We start from the raw sequence: 8564 nt of genomic DNA, 5'->3' as shown, positions 1-8564 counted from the left end.
GGCCCACAACAGAAAAATCACTATAATATTTGAGGACAGAATAGTGGTAAATAATCCTGGGTGGAGTCATCACCTGTGCAAGAGCTCTCGGCAAGTCTGCATTTTGTATCATATTCATGCCCATCTATTTCATTGTGTACCCTCAAGTTTCCACTACCGAATGATGCAGGAGGTTTTTTATAGTTAATTTTACTTGGTTTTATTTCCCCTAAGAGCTGAATTAAATGGTATGAATCTGTGAAAAGAAACAATGTTCACATTCTAATAACTCATTACGGTGAATGTTCATGTTTCAAAAGGTGAAATCTCAGATCTAAATTGGTTAGTCCTAATTGATATTATTGACATGTTCTGGCGTCTTTGTCTGGTATAATAAGGACTCAAAAAATAGTCCTGGATATCTCTGTTTCCTTGTATGAATTTTTTTATAACTGCACTGCTCAACATCACTTACCAAAAACATTTCTTAATATTTATATAAAATGTAAAACCTTGATTCCTCAAAAACTTTACCTCAAAAGTAGTGACTGAATTCCTAACTAACCATACAACCATAAGATATGTAATAAACACACACACACACACACTTCGTAGATTTTTAATTTATACAATGTTTCAAAGTTATGGGCACCAGGTTCCGTAAGAATGAGTCATTATTTCACGATATGTATTAATTCTTTCAAATCTTTCAGGCCAGTTTAGCAAAAATACCTCAGAAATTAGGAAACACAGCATATGAAGAAAAAACATTTGAAGGGTTCACTCAGCTTGCAGGAATCAGTATGGCCCTTCCATTTTAATCATCACGGTATCTACCAAATGAACCAGTAAGGCAATCCTTACTTTGCACTGTGCTGTGTTAATGAAAATGATAAATAACATTTTCCACATGCCCACCCAGTCCCTGGAAACCTGTTTTTATACTTTCTGACACTATGAATTAATATATTCTGTATATTTCAAAAAAGTAAGACCATACAATATTTGTACTTTGGTGTCTGAGTTAGTTCACTCAATATGTCCACAAGGTTTATCCATGTTGAAGCATGCATCAGAATTTCATCCCTTTTATGGTTGAACAACATTCCATTTTATGCATATACCACATGTGTTTATAGTTTCATCTGTTCATAGACAATTGAGTTGCTTTCACCTTCTAGCAATTGACAATACTATTGCTATGAACATAGGGATTCAAATATGAGTTCAGGTCTCTGCTTCCAATTTTTGCGGGTATATAACTGCAAGTGATATTGCAAGCCATAGGGCAATTCTACACATAACTTTCTGAGGAACCCCCAAAATGTTTGACAAGATATTTGCGCAATTTTATATACCCACCAATTATCTGCAAGTTTTCCTATTTCTAGACAGCCTTTCCAACACTTTTTATTTTCTACATTTTTAATATTAGTCATTCTAGTGGGTACAAACTGATGATTGTGTTTTTCTTTTTTTAACAAATCGACTTTATCGATATATATTAATAAAGCATAAATACATCCAAGGTCAACAATCAATGATATTTGGTATAATCACATAGTTGTGCACTCATCACTTCAGTCATTATTAGAACATTTTCACGATTCTAATAATAATAATGAAAAAGATACAGAAAAACAAACAAAAAAAATCTCATCACCTCTCAGTATTTCTATACTTCCCCTGCTCTACATAACTGCTAATCAGTTTCCATCTCTGTAGTTTATTTGTATTTATATTTTGTAAAAGCAGTTTTATATATGTAATATCACCCACATTTGTATTTCACATGAGCTTTCACTATGTTATTCAGTCCCATGTTACATTTTTTTTAGCTTTCCTTCTAGTCATATACATAACTTTGGACTTTCTCTTTTAACCACTGTCATACCCATATAATAGCTCTGCTAGTTACAAAAACTATGATGTACATGCATTCACCATTTCCACTGTTTCCAACTATTTACAAATATCCATTTTTACAAATTCTGCACAGATTAAACTTTAGCTTTCCAATCTCTACCCTCATTCTATTTTCTGGTGACCTATATTCTGATTATTAACTCCATGAGTTTGCACAATGTATTTAGTTTATAATAGCACAATCATACAATATATGTACTTTTGTTTCTGGCTTGTTTCACTCAACATAATGTTCTCCAGGTTCATCCATGTTGTCATATGCTTTGTGACATTTCTTCTTAAAAACTATGTAATATTCCATTGTGTGTATAACCCACAAATTGTCTATTCATTGGTTGATGGACACCTGGATAATTTCCATCTTTTGGCAATTGTGAATAATGCAGCTATGAAGATTGGTGTGTAGATATCTGTTCATGTCAGAGCTCTCTGCTCTTCTTGGTATATACCTAGTGATGGTATTATTGGGTCACATTGTACAAGTCTATATTCAACTTCTTTAGGAATTTCCAAACAATCCTCCACAGTGGCTGTACCATTTTGCATTCCCACCACCAGTGAATAAGCATTACTACTGCTCCACATCCTCTCCAATACTTGTGATTTTCTGATTTTTTATAGTGATCATTCTAATAGGTGTGAAATGATATCTAATTGGAGTTTTCATTGGCATTTCCCTAATGGGTAGTGAGGTTGAACATTTTTCATGTGCTTTTTGCCATTTGTATTTCTTTTTTGGACAAGCCTTTTCAAGTCTCTCACCCATTTTAAAATAAAGTAGTTTGTCTTTTTCTTGTTAGGTTGTATCATCTCTTTATATATCAGGGATATTAAACCCTTATCAGATATGTGATTTCTAAATATTTTCTCCCATTGAGTTGACTGTCATTTCACCCTTTTGACAAAGTCCTTTAACCTGCAAAAGGGTTTAATGTTGAGGAATCCCAATCCAGTTTATCTATTTTTTCCTTTGTAGCTTGTGCTTTGGGTGTAAATTTTAGGAAACTACTGCTTACCACAAGCTTTGAAGATGCTTTCCTAGATTTTCTTCAAGGAATTTTATAGTTCTTTCTTCTATATTTTGGTCCTTGATTTATTTTGAGTTAATTTTTGTATAAGATGTGAGATATGTGTCCTCTTTCTTTCTTTTGGATATGGATATCCAGTTCTCCCAGCACCAATTGTTGAATAGACTATTCTGACCCAGCTGGAAGGGCTTGACCACCTTGTCAAAAATCATTTGACTATGGATGTGAAGGTCTATTTTTATCAGTTCAGTTCTATTTGTCAATCTATCTGTCTTTATGCCAGCACTATTCTGTTTTTACCACTGTAGCTAAGAAATATGCTTTAAAGTCAGGAAGTGAAAGTATTTCAACTTCAATCTTCTTCTTTAAGATTTTTGTTTTGCTATTTGGAACCACTTACCCTCCTAAAGAAATTGGATATTTGGCTTTTCATTTCTGTGTAAATGCTGTTGGGATTTTTTTGGGGATTGAATTGAATCTGAAAATCAGTTTGGGTAGAATTGACATCTTAATGATATTTAGTCTTCCAGTTCATGAACATGGAATATCCTTCCATTTATTTAATTCTTCTTCAGTTTGTCTTACCAATATTCTCTAGTTTTCTGAATACAGGTCCTTTATGTCCTCGGCTAAGTTTGTTCTTAATTATTTGATTCTATATAGTTGCTATTACAAATGGACATTTTTTTTCTGATTTCCACCTAGATTGCTCATCACTAGTGTATATAAATGCTATAGATTTTTGCATATTAATCTTGTATGAAACCACTTTGCTGAACTTGTCTATTAGTTCTAGTTGTTTTTTTTTGTGTGTGTGGATTTTTCAGGATTTTCTAGATATAGGCTCTTATCATCTGTGAGTAGTTAAAGTTTCACTTCTTTGCTTCCTATGTGGGTGTATTTTATTTCTTTATCTAGCCTAATTGCTCTAGCTACAACATGTAGCACAATACTGAATTACAGTGGTGATGGTGGGCATCGTAGTCTTGATCTGGATCAGCAAGAAAGCTTTCAGACTTTTATCATTGAGTACAATGTGAGTTGTACATTTTTCGTATGTGCATTATACCATATTGAGAAAGCTACCTTCTATTCTTACCTTTTGGAGTGTTTTTCATCAAGAAAGTGTGCTGTGTTTTGTCAAACACCTTTCACGCATCAATTGAGAAAATCTTGTGATTTTTCTTCTTTAATTTATTAATGTGGTTTTATTACATTAATTGATTTTCTTGCGTTGAACCACCCTTGTATACCTGGAATAAAACCCACTTGATCATGGTGTATATTTTGATATATGTGCAAAAGAACATTAAAAACATTCAGTTTTTAAGTATTTTATTGAGGGTTTTCTGTCTATATTCATTAGAGATATTGGTATGTAGTTTATTTATTTATTTTCATAGTGTCTTTACCTGTATTAGGGTGATGTTGGCTTCATAGAATGAGCTTGGTAGTATTCCTTCCCATTCAATTTTTTGAAAGAACCTGAGTGAGGCTGGCATTAGATTGTCTTTGAATGATTAGTAGAATTCACCTGTGAACCTATGTGGTCCTGGGCTTTTCATCTTTGGAAGTTTTTTGATGTTGGTTTCAAAATCTTCACTTGTGATTGGTTTCTTCAGGTTTTCTACTTCTTCTAGGGACAGTGTAGATTGTGTGCTTCTAAGAATTTCTCCATGTCATCTATATTGTTTAGTTGGTTTTTTTTTTTTTGGCAAAACAGCTGTTCATGGTATCATCTTAGGATCTCTCTTATTTATATTGGGTCTGTGGTAATGTCTCCCCTGTCATTTCTGCTTTTATTTATTTGTGTTTTCTCTCTTTTGTCCCTTGTCAGTCTAGCTAGCTAAGGGTTTGTTGATATTGTTGATATTCTCAAAGAACCAACTTTTGGTTTTGTTGATTTTGTCTAATGGTTTTTGTTCTTAATTTATTTTTTTTCTGCTCTAATCTTTACTATTTCTTTCCTTCACCTTGATTTGAGATTAGCTTGCTCTTCTTTTTCTAGTTCCTCCAGCTATGCAGTTAGGCCATTTATGTTAGCTCTTTCTTCTTTTTTAATGTAAACATTGAGAACTATAAATTTCCATCTCAGCTCTGCCTTTATTTGTTCTATAAGTTTAGATATGTTGTGTTCTCATTTTCATTTAGTTTATTTTTCTTTATTTATCCCTCCCTCTCCCAGATAGTTCTCTTGTCTCTTTGCTCATTGTTTGCTTGTCTTCTTCAGGAGGTACTAGAAACCCAAACCGAGACCTCCCACATGAGAGGCAATGGCCTGAGCCACATCTGCTCCCTGTGGACTGCTGTGTCTGCTGGTTTGTGGCATCTGCTCTTTGTGGTAGGGGTAGAATCTAGTTTGTTGTAGAAAGGGTGGTGTCTAGCTTGTTGCAGCAGAGTCAGTATCTGCTCATCTTTTTTTTCAGAAGGCACCAGGACCCAAACCTGGGACCTCCCATGTAGTAGGAGGGCACCTATTTGGTTGAGCCACATCCACTTCCCTCACTTTCATTTTTGAAGGACTATTGCTGGATACAGAAATCTTCTTTTTTCTTTTATATTTAATAAAATATTTACTTATGATGGTAACACAAGATAAATCAGCAAAATCTCAGTTAAAAAAACAAAACAAAACAAAACAAAAAATGATGTATGAATATAAGGAAATGTCAATAATGTTGTCAATGAAAAAACAACGTAAATCATTTTTACTACCTGAAAGGAAAAACTGCCTGAATCTGAACATGGACATGGCTGCAGTATCTTTTAGAAGTGTGAACTGACGTGATAGATGACAACATACATCTATCCTCAGAAGCGGGAGTCATGTATCCAAAACTGTGACCCATGTCCCTTCCAAACCCCACTCAGACAGCAAGCAGCCTAGACACTTTGCCAAATGATGTCATCAGCACCCTCAGAACAGTCTCAAACCAACAGTTTTCAGTAGAGGATGAGGGCAGGCACCTGTGGTGACCCTAAAATGAGACTCCATTTATATTCAGAAGCTTCAATTGTAATAATGAAAAATGAGGTTTGCAAGTCATCTTCAACAGCTTTAAATGTAGTGGATTTCCACATCAGGTGGCAATAAATTTGCACATATATGCCAAATTTAGCATAGTGTCTCAGATTTCAAGCAGAAATAACTCATCTTTTGGCAAAAAAAATATAGTGGAATGCAAGTTTGAATGATGGAAGAATACATAATTTACCAATTGTCAAGGAATATAATTTCATTGCAGATACAAAGAATCAACAATTTCAAAGTTTTTAAAATAAAAAATGTTTGCATTTATTCCTATAAAATCTTCCCTTTTGGTACTACCTCAATTGAAGTTACACACTGAATTTATTAGTACAGCCTTAAGTTTCTTTGTGTAAAAAAATCTTTATACATAGTAATAAAAAAGATAAGGCAAAATGCATTAAACAAAAGCCTTCTAGTTCTTTTTCTCTGCGTCCTTATAGAGCCACTGATGACTATCTGCAATAAAAGACTTAAGTTTCTGATTTTTAATGCCTTATGCCTTTGCTGTGGTAGGGATTCTTTCCAAGCACCCCGAAGGACAGATGCTGGTGATGGTTTTTGGCACTTATGCTGGCAAGCTGAGCTACTTCCTCTTGAGTACTTTTGTGATGTACAGATAGAAGAGGTCACAATACAGAATGATCTGTACTACACTGGCCACCACAGGCATGAGTTCAGAGAAGTCCTCAAAGTGCAAGTGCCAGATCCAGTTGAAAAGGTATAGAACATGGTAGAGGCCCAGGAAGAACAGGTAGTGGGTGGTGATGATCTCTACCTTGCCCGACATGCTGATCATAAAGAGCTGTGCGAGGATAGTTGTTGACTCAAGGTAGATGCACAAGATCCACAGAATCTCAAGAGGAGAGAAATCATGATTAACTTGAAATGAGAGGACTCCCACAGGGACCTCCAGAACTCCACTCAGAAGGTATTATGATTGCCATCATAGTTTGGTTTAAATTTCATGTAGATGAGGTACATTGTGACATAGGGGCATAAAAAAGCTTTATAGATGTATTATATAATGAAATAAATGAAGTAAAAAGATCCAAGTAATGAGTTGTGAAGACCAGTGTAAACAGAAATTGGCTTTTTCCAGAAATACCCATGCAGGAATACATTTCCAAATCTTCAGCCGCAGGATGATAATGATCACTAGTTGGGACAGGTCCTCAGTCAACCAGAAGATTTTCATGGCAGTGGTGGTCATTGCACCAGCCCTGGGTCTGGGCAGCTTAGATGATGGTGACCCCTGCAAGGAAATGGTGAAGATGGCCTGGGCACAGAATTCTTGGCTGTCACCTTTTCTTTTTCAGTATGTTAAATATACTGTACTACTTACTTCTCACTTCCATGATTTCTGATGAGATGTCAGCACTTACTCTTATTGAGGTTCTCTTGTATGTGATGCTTTGTTTTTCTCTTGCTTTTTAAATTCTCTCTTTATCTCTGATATTTGTCATTCTGAGTAGTACTTTTCTGTCTTGGAGTAAGGCTGTTCAGATTTATTCCATTTGGGATGCATTTTCCTTCTTTTTGAATATTGGTATTTATGTCTTTCATAACTGTTGGGCAGTTTTCAGTCATTATTTACTCATATATTCTTTCTGCCCTTTTTCCATTCTCTTCTCCTCTGGGATACAGATAAAGTGTATATTTGTGCATTTTAGATGTCAGTCAGTTATCTGAAACCTTGTTCCATTTGCTCCATTCTTTTCTCTTTCTGTTCTCCTCTATTTTTCTGTTTGAATTTTGTCTTGAAATTACTAATTCTGCCTTCAAGCAATTCGAATCTTACTTGATGTACAAGCAAGTGATGTACACTAATGTATTTTTAATCTTATCCATTGTGTCTTTCATTCCCCTAAGCTCTGTTATTTTTCTTTGCAGGTTTTCAAATGTTCCTTATACGTATCCAGTGTCTTCTTAATAGTCTCTATCTCTTTAGTCATTTTTTCCTCCAATTATTTGAATTGATTCTAAGAATTTTATGGTTAACATTGATTATTTGTCTTAAATTTTGTATCCCTTCGGGATATTTCATTTGTTCCTTTGGCTGGGCCATTTTCCTGTTTCCTCATATAGCTTGTAATTTTTTGCTGTTGTCTAAGCTCCTGAATATGTTGATGACTTCACTCTGATGGTCAATTTCTCTCTTTTGCCTAGTGTTTTTTTCCCCCCACAGCTCTTCTTTGATTTTTGTTTCAATTTATTCTAAGTCTTTAAAGTTCTCCAGCTTCTAGTTAGTTTTTAGGAGTATAGCTGTTCGTTCACAATTATCTTCTTCATAAAAATTAGAAGAGCAAGCTTGCTGTAGTCTCTCCCTACTCAGTAGGGTTATGTACCCTGAAAACCAATATGTTAAGAAAATTTTCAGCAGACAAACTTAGAATCTCATGACAAAAGTAGAATCAGGGAGCAAAGGTCAAACTGTAAGTGCGTAAAAGCACTTTGAAAAAAATTTTTTGGCTTTCCCCAAAATGAAATGTTAAAGACACCACAACAAATGCTTCAATATTTGTTCATCAATTATAACAAAATATCACACTAATGAAAGATATTAATGGGGAAATTGTAGGAGGAGAAGGGGTTAGGGTATA

At 34.7% G+C, this 8564-nt stretch overlaps 1 pseudogene; it reads right to left on the bottom strand.

Moving 5' to 3' along the window:
* Window positions 1–6376: 6376 nt before the first annotated feature.
* LOC101417312 (ER lumen protein-retaining receptor 2-like) lies at window positions 6377–7159 on the bottom strand (annotated as a pseudogene).
* Window positions 7160–8564: the final 1405 nt, after the last annotated feature.

Source organism: Dasypus novemcinctus, chromosome 4 (assembly GCF_030445035.2).
Source record: "Dasypus novemcinctus isolate mDasNov1 chromosome 4, mDasNov1.1.hap2, whole genome shotgun sequence".
Lineage (NCBI taxonomy): Eukaryota > Metazoa > Chordata > Mammalia > Cingulata > Dasypodidae > Dasypus > Dasypus novemcinctus.
This window is presented reverse-complemented; position numbering and strand designations above follow the sequence as displayed.